The sequence below is a fragment of the Crinia signifera genome, chromosome 2, assembly GCF_055691185.1.
Source record: "Crinia signifera chromosome 2, ASM5569118v1, whole genome shotgun sequence".
In the NCBI taxonomy this organism is placed as follows: domain Eukaryota; kingdom Metazoa; phylum Chordata; class Amphibia; order Anura; family Myobatrachidae; genus Crinia; species Crinia signifera.
The window spans coordinates 126,732,168-126,744,793 of NC_139218.1; the positions used below are offsets into that span (position 1 = coordinate 126,732,168).

General features: G+C 47.9%; 1 long non-coding RNA gene across 1 annotated transcript; it reads right to left on the minus strand.

Annotated features, from left to right (window-relative positions):
- Positions 1-787: 787 nt before the first annotated feature.
- On the minus strand, positions 788-5,023 carry LOC146060021 (uncharacterized). Its single transcript, XR_014470358.1, has 3 exons — positions 4,864-5,023; positions 2,705-2,826; positions 788-1,003 (listed from the first exon to the last, which is right to left on the minus strand). It is a non-coding gene; the product is annotated as an uncharacterized LOC146060021 (long non-coding RNA).
- Between the last annotated feature and the right edge of the window lie 7,603 nt (positions 5,024-12,626).

A 12,626-nucleotide genomic window follows, 5' to 3' on the forward strand; every position in this document is an offset into this window, starting at 1 on the left:
CATTTATACACCGCCACCCTCATATGTGCATACATTTATACACCGCCACCCTCATATGTGCATACATTTATACACCGCCACCCTCATACGTGCATACTTCTGCAACGGGTGGGGGGGGAGGCAGGGCTACCCGGGGACACGGACTCGGGCTGCCGTCTGCCACTGAGGCTGAGATGTACACTGAGTAATGAGGGGCCCGGCCGAATTGTGTGGGCGGCACTGGTGTGCTACACACCCGCCTGCATCTTTCCTACTAATCGGCCTCCCGTGAAACTTCCCGATGAATTTAATAGCCAATCCGCCCCTGCCCACACACACAGCACCCAGTCAGTGACACACACAAAGCTCCCAGTCACTGACACACGCAAGGCAGTCACCCATACAGCACCGTCACTGACACAGACACAAAGCAGTCACCCACACACAGCACCCAGTCACATAAACACACAAGGCAGTCACCCACACAGCATCCAGTCACTGACACACACACAGCTGTCATCCACACATGGCAATCACACACACACAGCACCCAGTTAGTGATACACACTCACGGCAGTCTTTCACACACACACTCATGGCAGTCACCCACACACAGCACTCCGTCAGTGACACACACTCACAGCAGTCACCCACACACAGCTCCCAGTCACTGACCCACACAGCGTTAACCACTGTCACCCCGGATATAAGTCTCAGCCCGCCCCTAGGCACCAGATTATTTGCGCCCCCCCCCCGGCTATTATAGGGAGGGAGAGTAGAGAAAGCAGAGCATACGAAGTACCTTCAGCAGCGCAGGTGCTGTAACTTCATGCGTGTGGCTGCATGTCTTCAGTGTAACTTTAACTGCATGGGGCTGCATGTCTTCAGCTCCCTGGCAGTGCAAAGCTCCGTCTTCAGCATCAGGGCGGCTCCAGTGCTGTGTCTTCATTAGCAGACAGGCATCATAGGGCTGCCTCTCTCTTGCGCTGGGGATTGGGTGCCGAACACCCGGAGAGAGGCTGTCCTGTAATGTCAGTGACAGGAGTTTGTGCTTCTGGTGCCAGGGATCAAGCAGGGGCGGATTGGGATTTTAAACCAGCCCGGGAAATTTCTCAAAGCAGCCCTAATGGGGGTGGGATCTCGTGAGGGGGTGTGGTCAGCCAAGGGGAAGGGGATACTCCTGCCTCATATATCACTCCTCCCCCTCCTGGCTGACCACGCCCCCTCACAAGATTTAATCACCACAGATATGAATAGGGTTAAGTTATGGGTATGTGTGTAGGGTTAGGCTGCAGCTGTGGGTACTTATGTATTATCTGGGCTTTCTTAAAGCTTTCTTATTCGATTCCAAAATCGGGCACCCAGATAATACATAAGTACCCAGCTGTGTGTATATGTGTGTGTATTGATAGGGTTGGGCTGCGGCTGGGTATGTATGTGTGTATGAATAGGGTTAAGATATGGGTGTGTATATGAATAGAGTTAAGCTGTGTGTGTGTGTGTGTGTGTGTGTGTGTGTAGGCTTATGCTGCGGCGGTGTGTATATGGACAGGGTTAGGCTACAGGTGTGTGTGTATGTATGGGGTTAAGCTATGGATGTGTGTGTGAGTGTGTGTATGAATAGTGTTAAGCTATGGATGTGTGTATGAATAGTGTTAAGCTATGGATGTGTGAAATCAGGGACCACCTCCAGGCACCCCGGAAAGGGGGGCAAGTCTCCAGCCAGAGCCCCTGCACCCCCCCTTCCCTGCTGATTACCGGCATTTACCGCAAATCGCGGAGAGGGAGCGTGGCTAAAATTACACAAATCACATAAATTTGCGTCATTTTAGCCCCACACCCTACTCGCGTGGATTGGGGCAGGACTTTGAGTCAGCCGCCTTGTTCCCGCCCCCGACCCGGAGATTTGGCTGGCCTCTCCGGTCTTCTCCCGGAGAGGCAAATGTAAAACTCGGCAAATATGGGCTACAGGTGTGTGTGTGTGTGTGTGTATTGATAGGGTTAGGCTGCAGCTGGGTGTGTATGTGTGTATGAATAGGGTTAAACTGTGTGTATGTGTGTAGGGTTAGGCTATGGCTGTGTGTATATATGTGTGTATGGACAGGGTTAGGCTACAGATACGTGTGTGTGTGTGTGTGTGTGTGTGTGTGTGTGTGTGTGTGTGTGAGTGTGAATAGGGTTAAGCTATGGGTGTGTGTGTGTGTGTGTGTGTATGTATGTATAGGGTTAGGCAGTGGCTGTGTTTTTTATGTGTGTATGGATAGGGTTAGGGTACAGGTGTGTGTATGGAGAGGGTTAGGGTACAGGTGTGTGTATGAATAGGGTTAAGCTGTGTGTGTGTGGGCTTAAGCTATGGCTGTGTGTATATATGTGTGTATGGACAGGGTTAGGCTACAGATAGGTGTGTGTGTGTGTGTATGAATAGGGTTAAGCTATGGGTGTGTGTGTGTGTGTGTGTGTGTGTGTGTGTGTGTGTGTGTGTGTATGTATATGTATAGGGTTAGGCAGTGGCTGTGTTTATATGTGTGTATGAACAGGGTTAGGCTACGGCTGTGTGTATGGAGAGGGTTAGGGTACAGGTGTGTGTATGGAGAGGGTAAGGCTATTTGTGTGTGTATGCATAGGCTGCGCTGGGGTGTGTAGTGGCTACTAACCTGGCCCTCCAGTGGTTGAAAGGATGAAATAAACCTGCCTTTGTGGGGGAGACACACAGAACATCATTCACCTCATGTCACCGCACTCCGGCTCTGGATACCTCCAGCGAAGAACTCCGGTTCCCTGGATCCTTCACTCCATCCTGAGCTTTCTAATCTGCATTAGCTCCAGAAGATGCTGAGACCACAGTTACTGTTGACAAGAACAACAACCAATGTTGTTTCCAATTGACACAGTGATGCCACGCGCACACCTCTGCATGGCCTACAGGAGTCATGGGGATCTGAGGCAAAACCGTGAGCTGTCGCTCAAGTGCTCTGCTCTGTAAAGGCACATGAGAGGAGCTGCGGGTAGCAGCGCATGCACCGCAGTCCACCTGCAGCCATCTTGAATCCTCTCTCACACACACACACACACACACACACACAAAGCACCAACCCCTGCCCCACTGACAACTCTCCCACACACACAAAGCACCAAACACCTCTCACACAGCACCATCCTCCCCCACTGACACCTCTCCCACACGCACAAAGCACCAAACACCTCTCACACAGCACCATCCTCCCCCACTGACACCTCACACACACACACACAAAGCACCAAACACCTCTCACACAGCACCATCCTCCCCCCCACTGACAGCTCTCACACACAGCACCATCCCCCCAACACCCGCACTGACACCTTTACACACAGAACCATTGCTCCACACTAACAGCTCTCTCACAAACACAAAGCAACCAACCCCCACCCCACTGACACCTCTCTCACACACACACACACAAAGCACCAACCCCCACCCCACTGACACCTCTCACACACACATACAAAGCACCAACCCCCCCACTGACACCACACACACACACACACAGCACCAACCCCCACCCAACTGACACTTCTCACACACCAAAGCACCAAAACCCCCTCCTCAGTGACAGCTCTCCCACACAGCACCATCCAACCCCACCACCCCCCCAACTGACATATCTCTTAAATACGCAAAGCACCAACCTCCGCCCCCCCCCCCCCCCTTCCCCATCTCACTGTTCACATCAGCGGCAGGCTCCGGAAGCTAGGGGACCGACACTTAATCAGTGGCCTTCTCTCCTAGCGTGGCATTAGGCAGCGGCGCATGAGTGTTGAGCTGTGCCCGCTGCTTAGATTTCTACTGTCCCGCGGCAGTGCCTGTCAGCATGGCGGGGGGCGGGATATGGCTGGAAGAGCATACACACTGTTCTGAGTTCAGCAGTGTGTTTCCTCTTCCAGCCGCATCTCGCCCCGCCCCCACCGCGCTGATAGGATGCTCGGCGCTCACTGTTTCTACTGAACTTTGTTAGCCACATTCTTCCCCCGCCACCCTCAGCCACTCTACAACTTGGTTTTGGCCGCTGGTAACCGCTGAGATAGCGCGGCCCGCGGCCAAGCCATGGAGGAGAGCAGGCAGCCCTGGTTTAATGTGTTATGAGCCAGCCCACCAGGGAATGGCCCGGTTTCCCTGCAGGCCAATCCGCCCCTGGGATCTAGTACCCATAGTCAGAAGTGCAAGCTCCTGTCACTGACAAAACATGGGCCTAGTGGGAAATACGGCCCTGCACCCAGTCACTGACACACCCACACATCATGGCAGTCACCCACACACAGCACCTAGTCACTGACACACCCACACATGGCAGTCACCCACACACAGCACTCCCTCAGTGGCACACACTCACAGCAGTCACCCACACACAGCACCTAGTCACTGACACACCCACACATGGCAGTCACCCACACACAGCACTCCGTCAGTGACACACACTCACAGCAGTTACCCACACACAGCACCTAGTCAGTGACACACCCACACATGGCAGTCACCCACACACAGCACCCAGTCACTGACACACACACACACATGGCAGTCACCCACACACAGCACCTAGTCATTGACACACACACACATGGCAGTCACCCACACACAGCACTCCGTCAGTGACACACACTCACAGCAGTCACCCACACACAGCACCTAGTCAGTGACACACCCACACATGGCAGTCACCCACACACAGCACCCAGTCACTGACACACACACACACACCGCAGTCACCCACTGTCACCTACACACAGCACCAAGTCACTGACACACTCACAGTAGTCACACTGACACACACCAGTTCCCCACACATGGCAGTCAGTCACACAGTCCCATTCATTAAAACACATGCACTGCACAAACACACTTACATTACAAGCAGCTGGGGATCTGTAGTGGCTCCCTCTCTCTCTCACTGCTGACAGCACAGCAGCCCCTCTGGATTCCGTGTAGCTCCGCCCCCTCTGGGGTCCGTGTAGCTCCGCCCCCTCTGGGGTCCGTGTACCTCCGCCCCCTCTGGGACCGTTTAGCCCCGCCCCCTGTGCACAGTTGACTACCTCTTGGTATGGGTAGCTACTGTTTAAAAAGAAGAGGGAGCGGAGCTGACTTGGGAGGCTGTCGGGAGTGGGACATAGGCTGTCCCGTGTAGCTCCGCCCCCTCTGGGTCCCGTGTAGCCCCGCCCCCTGAGACCCATTTAGCCCCGCCCCTGTGCACAGATGACTATCTATTGGTATGGTAGCTATTGCCTATTGTTTAAAAAGAAGAGGGGGCGAAGCTGGCTTGGGAGGCTGTCGGGAGTGGGACATAGGCTGTCCCGTGTAGCTCCGCCCCCTCTGGGTCCCGTGTAGCTCCGCCCCCTGAGACCCATTTAGCCCCGCCCCCTGTGCACAGTTGACTACCTCTTGGTATGGTAGCTATTGTTTAAAAAGAAGAGGGAGCGAAGCTGCCTTGGGAGGCTGTCGGGAGTGGGAGCTGATGCAGGGGAAAAGGAGGAACCCACTGGGGCAGATGTCGGGGGGAGAAGGAGGCTGCACAGTGCACACAGTAAGATCGGGAGATGTGTGTGCACTGTCCCTGTGTGACCGCTGGCAGCACTGACTGACAGCTGCTGCAGGTACACGGAGAGCTGCTGCTGATGCTGCTGGAGGGGTGCTCAGTTTAGCTGAGCTAATAAGAAAAGGCACAGAGCTGATAGCCTGCAGGGAACATGGACAGGCAGTGCTGGGCACCTATCAAAAGCAAAGCACTTTTGAATATCCCGCCCAGTTCACTGACGTCACTGATTCTTCCCTCACCTCTGGCACTGCACGGAGCTTATCAAACTACTTAAATAAAGCGGTGCCAGTGCTATTATTCACACACTCTGTCCCTCTTAACCCCATAACACCCCTTAGCCCCCCTGTATAACACAAAGAATGGTAATTGCCCTCCTGCTCACTAAACAAAACACCTACTCGGGCAGGTCGGCCATGTTTGTGCACCCAAGTGAAGCTTCTGTCTGTAGTGTACTCCCCCTACTGGACACAATGCGCATGCGCAACAAGTTGGAGCTCCTATCTTTATAATGGGGGACGTTTCACTAAATTTAATAAAAACTGTACCTATCTGAAAATCCTCAACCCCAAAAGGCACTCCACTGGGACAATATCTACCTAATAAAACAAACCCCAAGTCTCAATTGTTCCTCTACCCCGAGTTATGCCTTCCCAAAAAAACCCTCATAGACTAACATGGGTGACAAAGTGTCATTTCTGAAGTCTCAGAAAAAAACTGGCAGTTGGAAGTTTAGATCGCTCCCAATTGCTCATTTTTTAATATTTCGCCCTGAAATTTGGCACGCAGCACCGGTTGACGATTCTACGCGTACATGCCAAATTTCAGCTCAGTACGCCCAGTCACTTTTGAGGTGCAGTCCCTCAAACACCATGCCCCCATCCGAAAAGTTCCCTATGGGAAAAATCCGTTCGTTGGATTCAGCCTTAATATAAGGGCACTACCGTGCCCTTATAATATATATAGATCACTTAGTTACATTATCCTTTATTTTAAATAACACATTTCTTAGCAGTCATGCCCAAGTCCTTGAACCACATCCTCCATTATTTAAAGAACACATTTCAGAATATTATCATTCACAGGATTCAAAGCCAAGACCTTTTATATTGCAGTCAGAAATCTTACTCTTGGAGCTATTTGCTCCTCTATGGCAACTATGAGAGTATTTTAAATAAAGGAGTGTGACTGAAGGTGCTTAGGGATGTGAGTGAGAGATTGGGGCAGCCAGTTCATCCAGTGGATTACATAGGAGGTAGTTGCGAGTGAGAATAATTAAAACAGAAAATGACAGGTGCCTCCCTTCAAGTGCCCTGTGTAGCACACTGTTAACACCACCCTAGATACGTCCCTTCATGCATTGTCCAACTTTGGTGATAACATTATCTTAGTCTACCCACAGCATGAGCATTACCATAGTCTTGCTGTACCTGTAGCTTCTTAATCCTAAAGTTGTAGTTGTAGTTTTTTGTTTTTAATAAATGCACTGTTTCTTCATTTTCTAAGTACAGTACATGTCATATATTTAATTAAAGACAAGAGTATATCTCTATTATACTTAATTTTGAATAGCACTCATCCTTCATAAAGAGCACTATTATGTACAATCACCATTTTTCTTCTAATAATAGAGTGTAATAATTGGGTGTGACTCACTTTGGAGAAATTCATAATAGTAAATGTGGGTTATGTAAAAAATGTATGGTGCATCTTAGACTCATTATTTCTCATTTTATTCTCCAGGAATATTTAGATTTTCTGTATACTCCATTATTGAATATGCTTGTCTGCGGAGTCAAGTGTTTTTTGTGTGCCAATTATTCCTGAAATAATGGATAGTGCAAAGATTTTTAAACAAAGAGCCTAATTTCTCAATTAAATCCCTTTCTACACACACATTATTACATTTGATTTCGTTAAGTATGGTAAAATTCTACCATTTTTGTAAATGGCATATTGAAACATAGTTTTTCAATAATTTAGTTTATCATATGTGATCCATAGCAATACAAATAAAGCAGGAAGTTTAATTTGCGATCAATTCAAACTGGGATGCGATCACAGTTTGGGAAACTGCGTGAGTCATTGCATAAGTGATTAGTCTAGAATGAGGGCCCTATTTCTGTATAACACTGCACTGTCTATCTCAGGCATTCCCAACCATGGTCCTTAAGGCACAACAACAGTGCAGGTTTTAGTGATATTCAGGCTTCAGCACAGATGATTTAATCAGAATACTTCAGATACTAATTAAGTCACCTGTGCTCAAGCCTGGATATCTAAAAAACCTGCACTTTTGGTGTGCCTTGAGGACCGTGGTTGGAAATGCCTGGTCTATCTCATAGAGCTTCTGGATAGGACAGAGTTTTCCAACTCCTATCATGCAAGTTTTTAAGAACCTCCAAACAAAGGGGTTTATTCTGGTTGGTGCGGGTGGACTGTGTTCGCAGTTTTTTCTACTGTGCATGCACATCATTCGCTATGCACATGTGCGGCGTCAGCATACCGCTGACGAACGGACTGTCCAGAGCGAAAAATCCTATCTGCAATCGCACGTTGACAGTGGGCGTTTTTAGGGGAGAGGCTAGAAAACTGGGCAAAACTGGGCGTATACCTGGGCGTTGCACTCAAACTGCATGAAGGGACAACCGCCTCGCTCGGCGAGCGCAACGTGGATTTTGGGCCAATAACAGTCGTACACCAAAGAGTGCTCAATACCACTTACAAGTAATTTGCATACACCTGACTGCAATATTAAGCAATGCTGCAGCCTATTCAGTGACATGCCTCATGTCAGTACCTGCAAGCCAGACACAGCCCTGAAATACTTTGGAAGGTTCTCTTTCTACACCATTTAAAGGTTGGTTTATTTTTATGTAGTATTAATCCAATTAAACATGTTTCAATATGTACATGTATTTATTTTGTATACATCTACACCCTTAATGCAAGTGTGTTTCCCATATTTTGAAAACAGGACACACAAATCATAGGAGTCGACATGTGTCAACTTTTTCACTGCAACACAAACATACAAGTGAAATTACTTATTTTCACACATCTATCACGTCTAACACCAACAATGTGTTTTTGGGTCACCTTTTTCTACTTGCAATGTTTGTTAAATGTCTTATGCTCATGGACACGCTGAGTCTCTGAGGGAAAAAGGCTGAGATCCGTCCGTGCACTGTTGGCGTATGCTCAAATGTACGCCAGGTGACGGCGGGTAAAGGGCTGAGATCCGTCCGTGCACGTTGGCGTACGCTCAATTGTACGCCGCTCGGTGTGCACGTCCGTATACACGTTTCACCGATCCGATCAGAATTAGGCCCAAAATCACAAAGAATAATCACTACCACCTATGAATCTTTGTAAAGAATGCACCTGAGATCTAGCAAGGAGAAATGCAAAACATAAGTTTCTGTGGACAGTGGGTAAAGTCAAACATAATACAGTACAATGAAATTATATACCTGGTTGAGTACATTATCCCAACAGTAAGATCACAAACAGCAGGATCCTGATGGTCATAATACTGACAGATACATAATTATTTTTACCGTAGTCCTACCCTCAATACCAGCCCTATCCCACCCCTTCCAAAACCTTACATCACCCTCCCACAACTTAAACCTAAACATGCCTTCCTGCAGCCTGACCGTAAGTATCCCACTCTGCCGCTTAACACTCTCCCTATTGTCTAACCCTATCCCTCTCCTATACTTACTGTACCTTCAGAATATTTTGGGAATCTAATGGTTGGGATCCCACTCCAGTATTCTGACTGTTGGGATCCGGACCATACCTGATATACTGTACCAGAAATTTCTTTCAATTGCTATTGAATGCTACAGATATGTGTTGCAAAAGGTGGTATGGCTTGGATGCTAAATATATTGGTCACACCTCTAACGATATCTAACACAAATATATTGGTTACACCTCTAATGATATCTAACACAAATATATTGGTTACACCTCTAACGATATCTAACACAAATATATTGGTCACACCTCTAACGATATCTAACACAAATATATTGGTCACACCTCTAACAATATCTAACACAAATATATTGGTCACACCTCTGACAATATCTAACACAATTTCTAGTTGACGGCATAAAAATGACCTACACAGTAGTATTATTACTTCTTTATTTCTGCTACTGACTCATCTACCTATGCCGCCAAGCATCTTACTTGCCTTTCTCATTACTTTATTATATTGCTTATCTACCTTCAAGTCATCTGAATAGGTGACTCTTAAATCCCTTTCCTCCTCTTTCATTTCCATATAACGTCCTTTATATTATATTTATACTTTGTGTTTTTGAGACCCAAGTGCATAATGTAAACAGTAGTTGCCACATGTTTTCTCATGCCTCTAATTACCTAGAAACTCAATTGTTTCATGTATACCTCCTCGTGTGTCTACCATCTTGCATACCTTTGTGTTATATGAAAAAATAACAAAGATAAAAAAAAGCAATGGCAAAAACAGTGGTGTAACAAAAGCTCCGCAGACCCGGGGGCGCTGTGTAAGTGTGTGCACGTTGGCGTACGCAGAAAAGTACGCCACTCCCCTTTGTCTGTGTCTGTGACAATAGCTCCCCTTTGTTGGTGTCTGTAACAATAGTGGTCGTGCGGGGGGTGGGGGGGCTCTGTGTAAGTGCGGGCACCGGAGGTCTGCGGGGTTATATTGTAATGCCAAACAAACACCCCCGCGGCCACCACCCATGCCCCCGTGCCTTACTTTCCGCTGTCCTTCAGTGCCAGGGACCTGCAGCCGACTCCCCTCCTGGCTTCTGCTGAAATGAACCATCATAAAATGTCTGCCCCCATAAAGCAGACAGTTCTCTGAAACTGTCTGCTCTATGGGGGTGGACATTTTGGTATGGTCTGTTTATCATACCAGCAGAAGCCAGGAGGGGAGCTGGCTGCGGTCCCTGGCACTGAAGGACAGCGGAAAGTAAGGCACGGGGGCATGGGCGGCGAAGGGGGCAGAGGGGGGGTGTTTGTTATCTTTACTGAGGGGGGGGAGTTGCCGAACTTTTTGGTGGGGGTGTGGTTTTGATAGTTACACCACTGGGCAAAAAGTACAGATCTCTGGGGTATTTCTATTGTTAACCTTTCCCTCTTGTGAAAGCACTGCATTTCTACAATCCTGTTCTATCCTGCTACCAAGATCTCATCCTTTAAATCATATTACAATCCAGTTCCAAGCATTCCAGTTTATTTATTTAGCAGTCTGCAATGTGGGACTGTGTAAAAAGCCTCACAGTACTAAAGATAAAATAAGCTACTGCGTGTCTATGGCCCTATGTTGATCTATTACTTTAGTCACCCAGGCAAAAAAGTCAATACAATTTGGTTGGCTATGGTCTCCCCAGCAAATCCATGCAGCTTGGGATCCTGTAAATTTCTGGATTTAAGATACAGTATTCCACAACTCTTTTTTTAAAAGTGTTTTCATTATTTTCCCTACTACTGAAGTAAGGCTCACTAGTCTGTAGTTACTTCACAATTCCTGTCCTCTGTAATAAATCCTGTAGCTAGTAGCTGATTGAATAATATGTTAATGGTGTTACCAGAATACCTTTAGGGCTAAAATGAATAGGGTGTGAGAATCCAAAAGTGAGAGAGTTTGGGAGAGTTTGCACATAATTTTTAAAGTGGAAACCAATTACATGGCAAAATCAACCTGGTTTTTCAGTGTACAGATGGAGCTACTCTCGTTAGAGCAGCTAACATGTTCACCGATCATCATGCCTCACTGCCCAGAGTGGGGCATGCACAGGTGAGATGCACATGCACCCCATTCTCGGCAATGGGGCAAGTGAGTGAGATGCTCACGTGTCCCCATCGCATCCCATCCGCCAGCACACCCTCTGTCAGAGCAGCTACATCTGTACATTATTACCACTTTAAAAAAAATGGGAAAACTCTCCCAAAATCTCTCACTTTCTCATTCTCACACCCTATTACATTTGGCACTTAGCCTCTAAAGTCTTTAGCATTTTCTATTTCTTCATTTGATTTTCTCCTATCCCTCATGTGCTTATTTTGCCTGCTTTATCTACTGATGACCATTTTCTCTGCAGCTTGTGCCTTTACACATCTAAATGCCTTCTTAGCCTACTTCCTTGTGGCAAGATACACCACTTTATCTTCATTATTTTGAGTCTACTTATATTTCCTAAGGCCATCATTTTTGCTTTTACACTACAGTAGTTGCTACTTCTTTCCTAAGCCACATTGACTTTATTTTCCTGGTGCTTTTCCTTTTAATACAAAGGTCGGTACTTGTGTATTTTGGCGGCGCCCCCGATGTCCGTCGTACGACGAACAGATCGCATCGCATCGCATGCCATGCACCCGATGGCATGCGATGCGACGCGATTTTGACCCCCTATACGACCAAAAATCGTATAAGCACCCTAAAGGGTGCTTTTGAGCACCCAAATGGGTGCTTACAATGTTAAATGCACCCCCACGCCACCCCCCACTATAAACGTGAACCCGAAGCGTGGCGAGCGCAGCGAGCCCGCGAGGGGCGGCGGTACGCGTCCTACGACCTTTTCATACCCCCACTATCCACGTCGGCGTGGAGTTGAGAATAGAATAGTGTGGCGAGCGCAGCGAGCCACCGAGCCCGAAGCGTGGCGAGCGCAGCGAGCCCCGCGAGGGGACGCGGATACCTTCACAGTTATACGCGTCCCCTCGCGGGCTTCACAGGTGTCCGTGGCGACGCGGACACCTGTGAAGCCCGCGAGGGGACGCGTTTTCAAAATTGTATGCCATCGTGCTCTATCGTACGATATCGCGTCGCATCGCATACCATCGTATGTGTTATGGTATGCGATGCGATGGGCGCCGCCAAAATACACAAGTACCCAAAGGTCTGTTGCCTCTAGTATTGCACTTTTTATTTTTCATGCACCGCTGTTACACCCCTGTCAAATTTCTCCAATCTGCCAACCAATATTTTACACATCTCCCCATTTTTCAATAAGTCAGCCTTCCTAAAAGTTAACACCTTTTTTTTGTATGGTATAAGTTAGTCTTTATACAGAACTG